Source organism: Cupressus sempervirens, chromosome 9, assembly GCF_028749045.1.
Source record: "Cupressus sempervirens isolate cs-2001-9-10 chromosome 9, ASM2874904v1, whole genome shotgun sequence".
Taxonomy (NCBI): domain Eukaryota; kingdom Viridiplantae; phylum Streptophyta; class Pinopsida; order Cupressales; family Cupressaceae; genus Cupressus; species Cupressus sempervirens.
In genome coordinates, this window is record NC_143126.1 from 305,684,226 (window position 1) to 305,700,061 (window position 15,836).

The following is a 15,836-nucleotide window of genomic DNA, read 5'->3' on the forward strand; positions in this document are numbered from 1 at the left end:
AAAGAATCTTACTCCTTGATCATATTTTCCCTAGGTGTAAGGCTGTGTGATGAACTTGGGAGTTATTTCCTTGATTCATATTTCCCTTTATACAAAGTGTACTTTGAAACAAAATATCTAAAGTGTCCTTTGGGATCATAAGACCTGGCTATATAGATAACTCTTCAACTCGTAATAGTTTCTTATATAATCCTGAACTTCACTTAACATAGATGTGCCAATTATAAAGCCTACAAATTTGACAAAATGTGACATAAATGTCCCTTTCCTTTGTGATGATACACCATCTTAATTAAATAGAGCATTTTCTAGATGAAATCCAAAAAAACCATTCTTTCTGACACAAATTGTGGAAGTCTGTAGGTTATTTCTTACACCCATATACTTTGATCAACGTATAATACAGTTTGCAGATCCAATCCCCTAAATGATGACCATATTTCACTAGTGCATTTGACCCCATTTTTAGACCAAAATTTTTGACCATCTAATAAAATGGGGTCAAATTAGTCGAAATATGCAAGGCAACATTTTTATTTTTTTTAAATACAAGCCCATGTTGGTCAAAATTTTGACCAACATGGGCTTATACACTATGTCAAAATAAAATAAAGCTTTGTTTGCTGCCCTAATTTCATTGTTATGCAACTGTGGGAAGATAGCTTGTGTACTTAATCATTTCCTACACTGCATTTTGTGGCCAGGACTACGTGCCAAAAGGGTTTTATAGCTTCAGTGCCAATAGGGTTTGATAGCTTGGGTTCTTTGGTGCTTGATTGTAGCAAAGGAGAGGTCATGAATGCTTCAAAGTTGAAATTGAAAGAGATTTCAAAATTGAAGGCTCTTACAACATCAAAGAGTCATAGTGAAGCTGAAAGAAGGTGGTGTGAAAGGATTAATTCACACCTGGTAACATTGAAGAGCCTCCTTCCCAGCGTTAGAAAGGAGAGTTGAAGTTTTGATTTATAGATTGACATTTGATTAAAAAATCTTGTTCTCACATTGTATTCCATGTTTATTGCCATTTATTTAAACATTTTTCTTGGTTTATAAATTTTTTTAATGTTCAGTTATGCATTTTTTTGGTTTTGAAAGCCAATTTGTTGGAAATGTTATTTGAACCATACAAACACAAGCTACATCATTTAGGGTAAGCTTTGGTCAATTCTTGCACATCTTCCTTCTGAATCAATGTTTCTATTTGTTGTGTTTTCTACAATGAGGAACTAAGTGTAAGCCTATTTTTTAGACATATTTTGATAGATACAACACATTTTAAGTTTATCCCTAATTGATGGAGAGCAACCTTTGCTCCACCTATACTAGAGAACAAAGAGAGGACTTTGATTCCACTGAGATAATATGCTTTTAGTGCAGAGAAATGGTATGCTATTGTGTCAATTTGGAATGCATTTCCCAAACACTGAAGGTGTTCTATCATAGATGACACTCCCCGAGTGTGATCTTTTTCAAATCCTAGTATGAGCTCTATCTCGTGAGCCTCCAAAGGGGCCATTTAATCTAGCCCCACCCATATCAAGTTTTTCTTCTTGCACATGTGAAGTATGTATGCTTGCTCACTCAAAGATGGTTTACCATGAGATCTTTTAACTATTGACATGAGTTCCTAGCATTGTACATCACTGGCTCATGAGCCACATATGCAATTCAAATTTTCCCTATGATCCTAGGAAGACCAATACTTCTTTGTTTGAGGAAATACTTCATGTATAGTCATAGATGGTAGAGGCAACAAATGAAATCTACCTTCTATTGGAAGGTTGTGTACATAGCCTCTTGGTCTCTTTGAAGCTGAAAAGTACTTGGCGTCAACAAACTCCACCTCTATACCATCAAAATGCCAAGATATAGTCTCCCAAACATCCTTTGGTGCAATGGAAACATTTTTGAAATAGAAGAATGGAGGCCCTTGCATAAACTCCTTCAATTGCTTGGAATGGCCTTTTGCAGGATAGCCAGGAATCCCAAAGCCCATTAACCTCTTATGGACTAAAGGGGATTTAGTTTCCAAGCTACTTATGATAATATATTCATTCTTTCTTTTATGAAATTTACTCCTGCATGCCTCTCCATCTTGTTTCTTCTTTCCTTGCAAATGAACACATTATTATATTTTTATAATTAAATTAACCACAATGAAAAATAGTTGTAATAGTGTTGAAGAACATGTATGACCTTAGAGCATGGAGGATAAGTGGGGTTACTTGATTGCATTAGGGAACATGGATTCTAGAAAAACTAACAAAATTAATAGCATGGATAATTGTACAAACATTTAAAAGTAGTTGTAAGCATGCATATGTTTACATTGCGATAATAACATTGTAACGTGTCATTTGTTTCACTTGTTATGTGTATAGAAAAGAATGAAAGTTGGTACCAATTGTATGTAGCAACATGAGAGAACTAGAGCATTCACAAAATGAAGAAGGGAAGCTTTAGATAACATAAGATGGGGAATCCACTTTTAGCAAAGAAAAGGGCTTCATAGTGATGCATCACGTAGTTGTCATTGTTGTTGTTGCTCAAATATTATATGATTTTAATGGTTGTTTGGTGTGGATGGACACAGTTTTGGCCTTGTAGATGCAATTGTCTTGTAGGACCAAACTTAGTACTTTGGTGGCACTCAAATTTAAATACTTCTACTTATTCCTATTCTTTTTAAAAAGTTATGCAATTCCAAAAAAGAGCACTTCATTTAAGTCTATATCTAAAAGTTTGGTTTATGGAAGATGGAGGGAATTACTTAAAGGACAATTTGTAAATATTGAGTGGTAATTTAAAATTGTTGGATCTTGTCAGGGCAGGCTATAATGGCCAAGGCAGCTTTGAAACCATCCAAATGATAATGAAGTTGTAGGTTTTCATGAAGGGGGGGTTCTATTGATGACAAATGAAATTTGATGTCAACTGTTAGATGTTTGCTCTTCCAAATGCAGTTATAAATTCTTATGCATTGAGAGAATCTTCCAACATTTATTTAAGGACATGAGCAAGTTGAATTGGATAATGTGAGGAATCAAAGGCATCCCATAGTGAATTGGATCATGAGTAGATTGTATTATAGGATTCAGGATAGCTACATACCAAATTACGAAGCATAGTATAGAGAAAGTGAGAGCACAACATAAAAACCATGCTAGGTAGACTATGATGACTACCCAACTTGTGTGGCAGAAGTATTCAAAACTCAAGAATACTTGAAAGATAGAAAAAACATTGTTTGAATTTCTTAGATGTGTAATTGTTTTAAGTAATCTAAAGAAGCTTGAAAAAATGTGTGATTTCCTTTTCCAATTAGTTGTCCCAATCTTGAGGTTTATATAGTAAAATTTATGCCTCTTTATAGCTTGATTTTTTCTTTTATCTTCCTATTTTGATTTCTTAATATAAAACTCCACAATCATTTGACTAAAATTTCAAATAGTATGGTTTGGATTAAAAATATTTTGAGAGCTAATTAGCACAAGCATAGCTTGTAAATGATAATAGATATTGATTTGAAAAATGTTTTTCATTTGATTTGATTATTGAGGATGGTGACCTTATATTTATGGAGGATAACCATAGATGAGTTGACTCAAGCTGGTCATTAGGTAGTGATGGAGCGATTCGAGGAGGAGTGAGCTTGTACAACTAGAGATGAACAAGTTATTGAAGATAATATTGTTGCTACCTCTTTTATGAATAGGATGGTTGCAGCTACTTTTCTAACATATGTAAAAAATGGCAGGTTCCAACATCTTTGAACCAATTTTGGGAGGATTGGTTCTTCTCAATTTTGTACCTTTCTTGTTGATTTTGGAAACATAGATTTCCAATTCCAATTTTGTATACAAGAAAACAATTTGATGCATAACAAACTTTTCTTTTATATCAACTTTCAATATCTTATTTTAATTTTATCCCTTCTTGTATGCATTTTTGTATGGTGGATGTAATTGATTAAATTTTGTGTTTATTTGAAATTGATTTAATATGGAATTCATTATGCAAAGTACCTTTTTAGTTTTTTTTGCCCTAAGTTTCTCTATTTTTCAATGAATTAAAATTATGTTTTGTTTTGACTAGGATTTTACACAAAGCCTACCCTACGTCAATCAAAATTTTGTTCAAGTCTCAAAACTATGGACTTTTTAACAATTTTACAAAAGTTATCCAATTTATTTTAGAAAATTATTGATGATTTCCATATTTCAGCAAAAGGTTTGTTTGAGATATTTAGATATAATAATGTACCTAATTTTTTTTTATACTTGATAAAACACAATAGTGATGTCAATGTTTTGGATTATCTACAAATAGCATTAGGGATCAATTTGAAATATAGATCTCATCATCACCTTGAGACCAATGGTCATATAGATAGAATTGACCAAGCTTTGGCATATTTAGGATGTATTGAATGGATAAATATACAAGAGAGAAGAATACTTTCTCTTAGTAGAATAAATTTCATTATCCTACCCTTGGGATGGCACTTTTTGAGGCATTCTATGTTATAAAAAATAATATTTTTTAATTATATGACATGACAAGAGATAATTGGGTAAATGTGATTAAAATAATAGAGGGACTCAAACTATTAAGAAGAGTTTAGCAAAGAAAATATACAAGAGAAGAACTTTTAGATGTTTTGCAATTAGTTAACAACATTTCATCATGTATCTTCAAAAGTTCTATCATTTGTACCATTGTAGAACGAATGCCTACAGCAATATTGTCTAGTTTCTAGGAAAAATGGTCCAAAAAATTACTCAGTAAATCTAGAAAACAAGAAAAAGCATCTACTTTTACATGGACCTATGCAGCAGCCAAAATGATTGTAACTAGGATACAATGAATTACAATCGAGATCTACATATCAAGTGATTTAAAGTTTTGAAAGAAAGTCTAGTGCACATGCTTTGACTAAAATATGCATTATAAGCAAGCAACATTGATGTAAACTAGTTTATAGCCTTAAATTGAAAAATCAATTTTTTGTGGTTAAAAGTTCTATAGCCTACAAAGTTAGAAAATATTCAATTGTGCATGAAATCAACAAGAGGAAAAATAGTTAGTTGTGTATAAATAATGCTTTAAAGTAAATGATCTAAATTGGCCTCCTGAAGTAGACATGTAAATTCTCTTTTCAATAGATAAGGCAACATGTACACATTCTTTCAATGAATTGTATTATCATCTACAAATAGCCATCTAAACACTACATGTTTTTCATCAAAGATTTGAGGCATCTTTGTCCTGTTGGGCAGAGGAAATAGAAAACATCTCCTGCCTGAACCAGATTACTTATCTAATTCTATTAGTTGAATCTACTTCTTTCAGTTAGTTCTTCCAAATGGTAATGTTTCATGCATTTTTCATCTACATTTCTATGTTTTTATATATTGAAAATAAATTTCCACCTATTGACACAAAATAATGTCAAATCTAGAGGAATTGTGAATGTGTCTGGGCAAGTGTTTGAGTAGTTTACATCATACAATATGACCAAACTATCGATATATATAACTCTCATATAGTTGCATCTAGATGCATTCCTGATCAATAAAACAATTGAGGGAAGATTATGTCTAAAAATTTGAAGGACTCTTCTTGAATACAAGCGATGGGAGTTTCTATATTTTTTTGCCCTTGTAATTTATTGATATGCAATGATTTGTATTTCATATTTTTCATATCTCACAAAAATTGGATGAGCATTTTACTTCTTATATAATGTCAATTGTGCACAAAAAATTATGGTAAACTAGTAATCTGTAGATGAGTTCCCACTATTATGGTTGGATCATCTTCCTTCAAAAACTAACACTGATCACACAACAACTACAACATAATTTCTTCGTAGGAAAGGCCACTAATGTGGGACCAGTTATGTGCTGGTGTCTCAGGGACCTACCACTACTTGTTTTCAATGCAAGATACATGCTAGAAGCAACAACTTCTCATTCAAATGAAATGAGACTACAAACCGACATCATTTGCTTCTTGCATATTTTGCTAGGCCATGTGTTAGAAGACATTCAACAATCATTTCCACAAAGTTTCTTTTGATGGTAGATAAACGTAAAATGGAAATAAAATCTAGTAGTGTATTTCTATCAGAGAAACCATTTCACTAACATAGGCTTGATGATAGAAAAAGGAGTGGCTTATTCTGTGTGTCATCATATACAAGAGTCTGACAATTGTGAAATGGTTGTGTCATTCAATTGCATTTTAATATTCTAGATTTTGAAATTATATGTTGTAAACCAAGATCAATGAGGTTGTTCCCAATGGATCAAGGGTTGACTTTTTGGTCTAAATTTTTGTTTAGAATAAATCCATACTACTTAACTACCAATCATGGAAAGCCACGCAAATGCATGATAGGTTTGTGAGTCAATATCCATGATTACAAGGCCAGTTATTCACCTATTCCAGCATAAGCCTTATTGTAAACAAAAGGAGGAAAAAAGAAATAGAGGAAATAAAAGAAATGAAGACTCTCATGCTCAACATATATCCTCTTATAACTGAAATAGAGCTTTATGAATCATGGATCACTAGTCCACAAAAGTAACAATGATAAAAAAACATACGCATTAGACATTTATAGACACAATTAAGAGTTAGACTTTTGAGAACAATCATCTACAATGCAAGACACATACACTTAGGTTCCTTTTTTTATTAATAAGGAGTCAAAAAGTGTTATATATATGAGACTCAATAGAACTTTATGAATCATGGATCACTAGTCCACAAAAGTAACAATGATAAAACACATACGCATTAGACATTCATAAACACAATTAAGAGTTAGACTTTTGAGAACAATCATCTACAATGCAAGACACATACACTTAGGTTCCTTTGTTGATTAATAAGGAGTTAAAAAGTGTTATATATATGAGACTCAATAGCTCATTTACATAAAATGGAATCTCCACACTACTACATTTAACCTCATTTTTCTCCCAAAATTTTTGACCATTAACTAAATAAGTTTAGGTTGGTCAAAATGTTAAGCAAAAAATTTCTTTTTTTATGTATAAGCCCCGTGTTGTTCAAAATTTTGACCAACATGAGGCTTATACATAATTTTTAAAAAACATTCCTTACTTTCACTTTGTGTTTCATGCACGTGGGTTTTGAATGTTTTCACAAGGGTTTCACATGCGGGGGTTTTCAGTGTGATCAAGAAATGACATTTGTTAGAGCGACAATATTTGGCACTCTACTAGAATGACCAGCAATCAAATTGAAGTTTGTTGTCTGCGATCCCATATTTTTTCTGTAGATGGAATAGCCAAGACCCTACCATGTATCCAATAAATGATTGTGGAAAAAACTTATGAGGAAACATCACAAGTATTAGTAAAAGGGAAAGTATGTCTTCAAACTACAAGCATATTGATATCTTGGTTCATATTGATATATTGATATCTTCAATTCAAAATTTCATGGAATGGATTACCGTTAGATGTTCTACCCTCATGGTTTTTGGATTCACCTGACAGGAGCCTCCTTGTACCACCCGATTTAAAAACATGAACGACTCTAGAAAAAAAAGAATGAATGGTTAAAGTACCTAAAATAGGTTTGTGACTTAATCTTCCAATATTTGACTATTTCTATTATAGGTTTGTGGTTTGGATGTTTTGCATTGGTAGGTTAGTGCTATATTTACATATAGTTAAGTATTTGAATGTCTTTGTTCAAGTTGTTAAAAAAATATTTCCTAAAGAATAGGTCAGTTCATTATTACTTGTGAAATCATTGAATATGATAGATCAAATATCTATTCACTTCAAACATTATAACAATATTTAGGAGATAAGCTTTATTTCTCTAAGTTTTGTAACTGGAGATGTAAGGGGAGCAAGAAATTAGTTTTGAATAAATACAGCATGTTGAAGATTTAAGGGGTCTAAATTTTAGATGGAAATATTTGTAAGGGTGTATTATTGATTCAATTTGACACCCAGTTTCTTTCTTTTAATTATGTTCATACATGTATTATATATTGCTTGTATGGCAAGGGCTATGCAGATTCTATACTATTTTGGACAAAGTTTAAGCTGTACAATTTTCACAAGGGTGTTGCCAAATGTTGTTTCATGTGATGATCAAATCTACTACTTCCTCTGATGCTACCTTTACTTTCATGGAAGATGTTGATTGTGGGTTGGATCTTAACGTGCATGTACTTTTACCACCTTAGCTATTGGGTCATGGAAGAATTGGGACTAACGATCAATAGTTGATTTGGTAATATTATTAAATGTTGTGATTTGTTTTTACAATATCCTCTACCCTAACTTGAATTTTCTTCTAGCATTTATGCTTTTCTTATGACAAAGGGATAGCAAAACTAGTTGACCTCACCCCCTTCCTCTACCTACTACTGGCATATCAAAAGGATTTGAAGCCCAAGCAACATTGACAGCCTTAAAAGATTACTAATGTATCATGTCTTCAACATTTGATTATATTTCCATGTTATATATTAATCAATTCACCAATAATCCAAGCTAGAAGCTTTTCCTGGTCAATTTCTTTCATGGGAAGAGCTTGCACTCTGCTTCAATATGCTTTAAGAATTGGGTTAAAAAGTAGATTCACTGTGAATACTCCAAAGCCTACATTCATTTGAAATCTACAAGAACCAAGTAAATATATCCATACAATCAAAATTTCCTTGAATGTTTCTAAATTCTTTTCAATAAATCCTTTTTTTCATAATCTACAAACATTGTAGTTGACAAGAATGCATCTAGCATTCTATCAAACAGTTCATGTGCCTTGTCTATGCTTCCAAATTTTACATTTATGTCTACATGAGTAGTTATAATTACAATATTTGACAACATCTTTGTGTTCTTCATGATTTGATGAATTTCCATACCCAATTTCAAATATTTGAATTTGCTTAGGCATGAAAGATTCTGACAAAGGCTTCCAAGTCTATCTTTACACCTTCTTATTGCATTTCATTGTTTAAAGCTTTCTCATGAAACCCATTCTATGCATAACTTAAAATCATAACATTTCATAGAACCACATTTTGGGTAGGCATTCTATCAAATAGTTCAAATGCCTTATCTACCCTTCCCCATATGAGGGCAGTTGCAAGTACAACATCTCATAAGATGTCTTTGCTTTCATGGATATCCATAGCCTATTGTAGAGCTCCAAATTTGTGTACAGGCTATAAGTACACTGACAGATGTAAATTGATCAAGCTGGAGGCCTTCTTTTTGCATATGCTAAGAAAAAGTGAATTCCTTTTGAGGACACCTCTGCATTCTCTATGCTATTGTAATCCAATAAAAAAACATTTATTTGGACTTATTTTCAATAATGTGTTGGTTAGATATCAGCACCAAGATGTTATGTATGAATCAGAGATAGTAGTTCAAATACATATAAATAAGCTTATTACTAATATTCTTGTAGAAAATATAAATATTCTATGGATTTTAATGTTTGATTGTCTACACATGCCACTTGAGGAAATATCTCACTACAATTTATCTAAGTTACCGATTTCATTATGTGTGTTTTTTTTAATCACGCCTTTTGAGGATATATTTCCCCTTATTCCTATTGTAAATAACCTATGCAATTTTTTTCTTTTAAATGGGAGAATTTTTTTGTCTTTAATTAGGATTTTCATTTGGAGATTGCACTATGGAAGAGTGTGCTCGTTACTTGGAGACAATCAAAACATATGAGAACAAGCCGGCTGGTAGTATTCTAGAGCATACTGACAATGACTATCTATCATGAGTATTATTCATACATTTGTTGAATAAAAGGTGTGCACTATTCATGGAGATTCAAAACTTAGAAATATTCATTTCTTTTAGCTAGGAATAATAAAGATAAAATGACTGAAAAAAGAAATAGATTTAGAAGAACCTCTTTAAATGAATATAGGACATTTGTGTTAAATTGTTTTTTATTTTGTCTAATTTGTATTGTATTTCTAAATGATCAATGGAAAAGCTTTCTTATATCTGCATCCTTGAGTGAGGAGTGTCATTGTATGGGACATGTCTTGTGTCCCTTCATTTCCTTTGCTAATCGCACCTTTCTATTACAAGTCTTCTAACAATAAGATCAGTTAGTATAACATTAATGAAGATTGTATCCCTTCATGATCATTTCTAGATGCACCTTTTCCTTGTTAGATTTGTATCCTTTCATTCAATAATTAATCAGCCTTTAGTTACTGATTATAATATTGTCCTTATTGGTCAAAATATGGAAAGCAAAAATATGGTTACCACATACCACATATGGGCTTTGATAAGAGCCAAGATACCACATACTAAGGCAAGGGCTCATAAAAAAATGTAAATTGTACAAGGTTAGAATTGATATTGTCTAGTATGAATTGATAAATAATTTCAGTGATGGAAGACCTTAATGGGCCCCCTTCCACCCACTTACTAAAATAATATGAGGTCGTGATGATAAAAATATGGCCTTTAGATAGTGGCAGAGATATTTTTCCAATTATATTTAAACCCCATGTCTAGAAGGGCCACGAAGAGTTTTGAGCTTAGTGAGCCTATCCAAGAGCTTAAATCAAATTTCTATCTTGTTGGCATTGTGAGTATTCTTGATAAATGAAAAGGAGTCTTTCTCCATCATTTTCTAATAGTATTGCACATGAATTACCTTTTGAACTAGGGCCTTACCACCTATATGTCCTCTAGTGGGGCCTAAATGAGCCTTCCAAAAAATGAGTGGTATCTCACCCTTGGTTAAGTATTATTGTAGGATACTATTATAGGATCTCCGATACAAGACATTTGACAAGACAAGATAGCAACCAAAGAGTTTTCTTATCCTAATATAAGCATTTTCATCAACTCTATTAGGGAATTTTTTTCTCTTCAGATACCCATAGATGCCAACAAACCATTCTTCTGAGTCCACATGTACACAAATGGGATCACTAAGGCTTGGAAATTCTGATACTACATGAGATCTCCACACTTGTAGCACAAATTGATATGCATTGGTGATGATTTCAGGTCAAGCCAAAGAGGCTACACTAGCCTTTGCATCCGCACACCAATTTTCTCTCTTTGAAATACTATCTATGGTGTAGTAATAGAATTTATTAAGATCAATGGTAATTCTATATACTGAGACAACTTAGATTGGTTCCCCTTATGTTGTTATTGGATTCACTATCAACATACAATTTATATGTATATGAAGGTTTTTAATCTCTATAAGAATCACGACATGTACCCACATGATTAGGGCTTTGTACTCAATGATATTATTTTTCTAGTGGAATTCTAGGTAAAAGGAACTAGGAATTAATTTTCCTTCAAGGGATATCAAAATATCAAAATAACTGGAGCTTGCACCCCTTTGACACTTATATATGTCATGTACTTTCATCCCAAAGATATCATTGTAATGATGGCATTGAGGTAATTTTTGTCTTGCATTTTGGTGTCATATGTTTCAAAGACTTGATGGAATTAATAAAGAAGCATTTGTGAGTTCTCTGACATTACTATCTATTACATTTCCTATATATTCTCGTATACATTAAACTACACCCTACAGAGCAAACATATGACTAGTCAGAAATGAAGAATGTAGATTTGTACAAGTGCTAGTCTATGGTGATCTGGGACAATTATGGATAGTCTCTAGAAATAGAATTTAAAGAACAAATACAATGAAAATAGCACAAAAATGTAATGTGAATCAAAATAAGACTCATTTTCCTATGGCAAAACATTATTGTGTTGTGATGGTAAAAATCAAGCAGAAGATCTTCTCTTTCATGTTCAAAGTTTATGCTCATCCATATTGTAGTCTTGATTGACCCTTAACTAGTGAATCTTGGATAATCATTATTCAATTGTAGGAACATGTATTCATTTTCTTATATGTTTTAGCTTAACTTACTTAACTTTCTTAGGATTATTTTTTGTTAAATCTTATTGATAGACAATCATTTGGATTGGAATGCTTAGGACTTTGGCTGCAATTCTAAAGAGGAATTATTGGAGCTTGCTTTCCTACCTTGAAATCATTCCACCTTTAGCTCTTGACATCTTTAAACTACAAGACAACACCAATTGTCAAACATTTGGGTTTCAAATTTCATCTAAAGTCAAAATGCTAAGAAGCAAAATCCAATGAAGACATCCTACTTAGATGATTTCTATGAGTATAATATCTATTCTTTAAATACAATTTGCATTTTCTGGTTTCTAGACAAAATGAGAATTTCAATTAGAACACTTAATCACAAAATTCATCCAGTCTTTTTTCTCCTTAAAGAAGATATCTAATAGCTCCTTTCTCATTTATGGATTTCGACAAAATATTTATCAACACTTACCTTGTTGCTTGTAACAAAATGTTGCATTTCTAAACTCAAATCTACAAGCATTTGAACCCTCCAAATATAATATTCCTTTATAAACTCTAAGTTTAACACTAAATCCATTTGAGTTTAGATATCTTGATCTCTAATTTCTTTTCCAAAATCATCCTCCAAGGTGAAACTCGCCAATCTGCTCTTCTTATATGCTTATGGAATTGTTTTGGATGTTCCAAAGAATTTCAACATCCAACCTTTATAGACGTTTGAGTCCTAAATTCACGTCCCTTGATGTTAGGCTCAAATGGTCTAAGGATTAATTTTTTTTAAATTATACAACCACCATGAGGCCAAACTTGCATAAGCTAATTGATTTGTAATTAAGTGAAATCTAAATTCTTCTTTTGACTCTTAGGCCAACCCACTCGGGCCTATTTTTCAACAAATACAACAACAATCAAAGTGAAAAGTACGATGATGGTGATGATGAAGATGATGATGATGATGATGATGACATGGATGAAGATTAGTATGATCAATGAAATGTCCAGGTAGGATCAATGTCAACTATGATGGGGTCTTGTATGACCAAATTTTTCTTTACAAACCATATGTGCACATATAAACATTAAGTAAAACATGTCAAATATTTTTTTAGATATAAACATTAGTTACACTAAATTTTTAACTTAAGACAAATGATTTACATATACAATCTACTTTATTGTTAATATTTTTTTTGGAAAGTCTATTACTTTAATTTTGCTGCTGATTTCTAAGACTTAATAATTTTTTTCACAGGGCAATATGGATACACCATCTCAGACACCTTCAATAGAGGTAAACATTAATTATTGTAAATTTTAATGTTAATATAGAAAAAAATTTCATATTATTATGTTCTTTTCTTTATGGATTTGGAGTTATTTTGATGAAATTATACTGATATTTGATGTCACAAATGATAGGAAAAAGCTAGAATGATCATTGATCAAATGCGATCTAAAATATGGGCATCATATCTAAATGACATCACCCTTAGTACTGACCCTATGTTCATCACCCAAAAAATTAAGCAAAGATACACTGATGAACTTGTTAACATTATCATCGAGGGTGATAAAAGTGAGGAGAAAGAGGCACTGAGAACAAAATTGGACCGTAGAATCCAATCTTTGAAGGTAAGCAGTAATTCGACTAAAGCAGTAATAGAAGTTCAATAGATATTAATATTTTATAGTATCTTATGGATCATGATCTCTAATTTTATGTGTTCTTGTATAGACATATGTCCCAGTTGCGACATCACATGGTGAACATGGTGAGGGTTGTTGAGCACAACCTTCGTGCAAGTAACACTTTGTTTTTTTTTATCAACATTATAACACTTACCTTCTTTTTTGTGGACATTTCTAGCTAGTATCCCATTTGATCTTTTGATGTAGGAGCATCCAGAGGTATAAGGGCAATCCTGTGTCACCTAAAAAAAATGTACTTAGACTTAGTTTCTATTTCATGTGTTTTCATTTTTGGATACCCATTTGGGTCAGATAAAGGTTCCAACTCTCACAGTTCCACTATCAGTGTTCTAAGATAGAGTATTTGAGCACCTTGGGATACGTGTAAATGCCAAAAAAATAGGAGTATGTAATTGAGCCATCATTTTTTATCAACTAGAAGGTGTAAATTGGCTAGATGAATGTAATTGTAATTTAGAGCATTCCAGAAAAAGAACCAGGTCAAAAGGCCCCACGATTTGAAAGTTATCGCAGCTTTTTGATTTTTGGAGACCTCCTAAGAATGCTTCAAAGTCAAGCTAGGGGAATTAAATGACCTCAAATAGGGCTGAAAAATGGGGGACAAGAAAATTTTGTCTATAGGGGTATAGAGCGCTTCAAGAGCTTTCCAAAAATGTAAACGGTTTGTCAATCGGAGCTACGGTTCAAAAGTTATGCCTCCCGAAAGTTCGATTACCATTTTTGGATTCTTCTAGTTTTGTGCCGACTTCTAATGCGGCTTCTAGAGCCTTCTATTTGGTCAGTGGATGCCAACTAGCACTTTCTAGAATTTATTCCTAATCCTTAACCCTTCAAGGTCTATTTAAGAACATTTATGGCATTGTAAAAGGCAGTTCGGAGTGGGGTTTGAGAGAAGGTATAGGGAGAAGAATTTATCTCCAGATTTATGCTAATGTAAGCCCATAGGGCATGTTTTGGAGTCTATTTCTCTACACTAAGTGTACTAGCATATTTTTATAGTTAATAAAATTCTCCCTTTCCTGTTGTGTCCATTATGTGCTTGGGTTGTGTCCCCATCATCTTTATCCATTACAAATGTCTTTGCTAACAATGTTCTATTTTTCAGCTCATGATGAAGTGTAGACTCCTCCTTCAGTTGGTGGTCCAATATTGCCTGGTGCATTTTTGGCAACAAGGACCATGCAAACATCCTTGTCTATGCCTACTAGAACTGGTAAAACCTTTTTTTTCTATATTTTGTAATGTGCTATATTTTGTAATGTATTTCTACAAGTTGATGAACAATAAAGTACCATATTAGTGCTTAAATGATGTCTACAGAAACTTGCACATACAAACACATGCATACACACACCACACATACATACATACATACATAAATATATACCCACACATAGAGAGACATGGAGATAGGCAAGGAGGTAGACTTTTAGTTTTGTCTTGTATACCTTTTCCCCATGACTTCTCATCTGCACTTTCGACATTTTTGGGCTCATGACCCTTGACTATTTCTCCCTGTACTATGTTTTCCATTGTGTTGTAGATGATTATGTCGTTAAAGCTTACAAGTAAAATACACTCTCAATTCTATAAGATTATAGTTGCCAATTTGAACTACGTTACTAATGTTCTAGATTTTGTAGCCCATTGGTTATGCTTCTCTTTCATGCTAGGCTAGAAGTTATCTCCATTCATGATAATGAATATTTATTTTAGAAACTTTTAGTTCCTTTGTATTGTGAAGCTCTTAAAACTCTAGAGACATTTTTTCTCATTTTAGTTGTTATTAATGTGAATTCAATTTGAATGGTAGCATCTCTTTGTCGTTCAATTCATTTGGTGTCTTTATGATGTTTCAGTTGATAGACCAACAGAGAGCAGTATTGTTGATACTAATCTATTTCCTAGAGTAGTTCATGTGATTAGTACCAGTTCATATGAAGGGACATTGTTGTTGAATAAGAAAACTATGTTTCTGTTAAAAGAATGAAAGCTTCCAGGTGCTTTAAAATTGTTATTATTTAAAGTGTAAATTTAGTTTACTTTTACGTTACTCATTTTGGACTAATAAATCCTTTATGTTTTGGTAGGTAATAATGCTTTCTTTGAACATCTTTTTCATATGACATTAAGACTATTTCGACCCACCATATGTAAAAAGTACATAGCTTCATATCATTGCTACATAAATTTTCTTT

The 15,836-nt window shown here is 32.4% G+C and overlaps 1 pseudogene; it reads right to left on the reverse strand.

Annotated features, from left to right (window-relative positions):
* Window positions 1-1,141: 1,141 nt before the first annotated feature.
* LOC149538617 (DNA (cytosine-5)-methyltransferase DRM2 pseudogene) lies at window positions 1,142-15,171 on the reverse strand (annotated as a pseudogene).
* Between the last annotated feature and the right edge of the window lie 665 nt (window positions 15,172-15,836).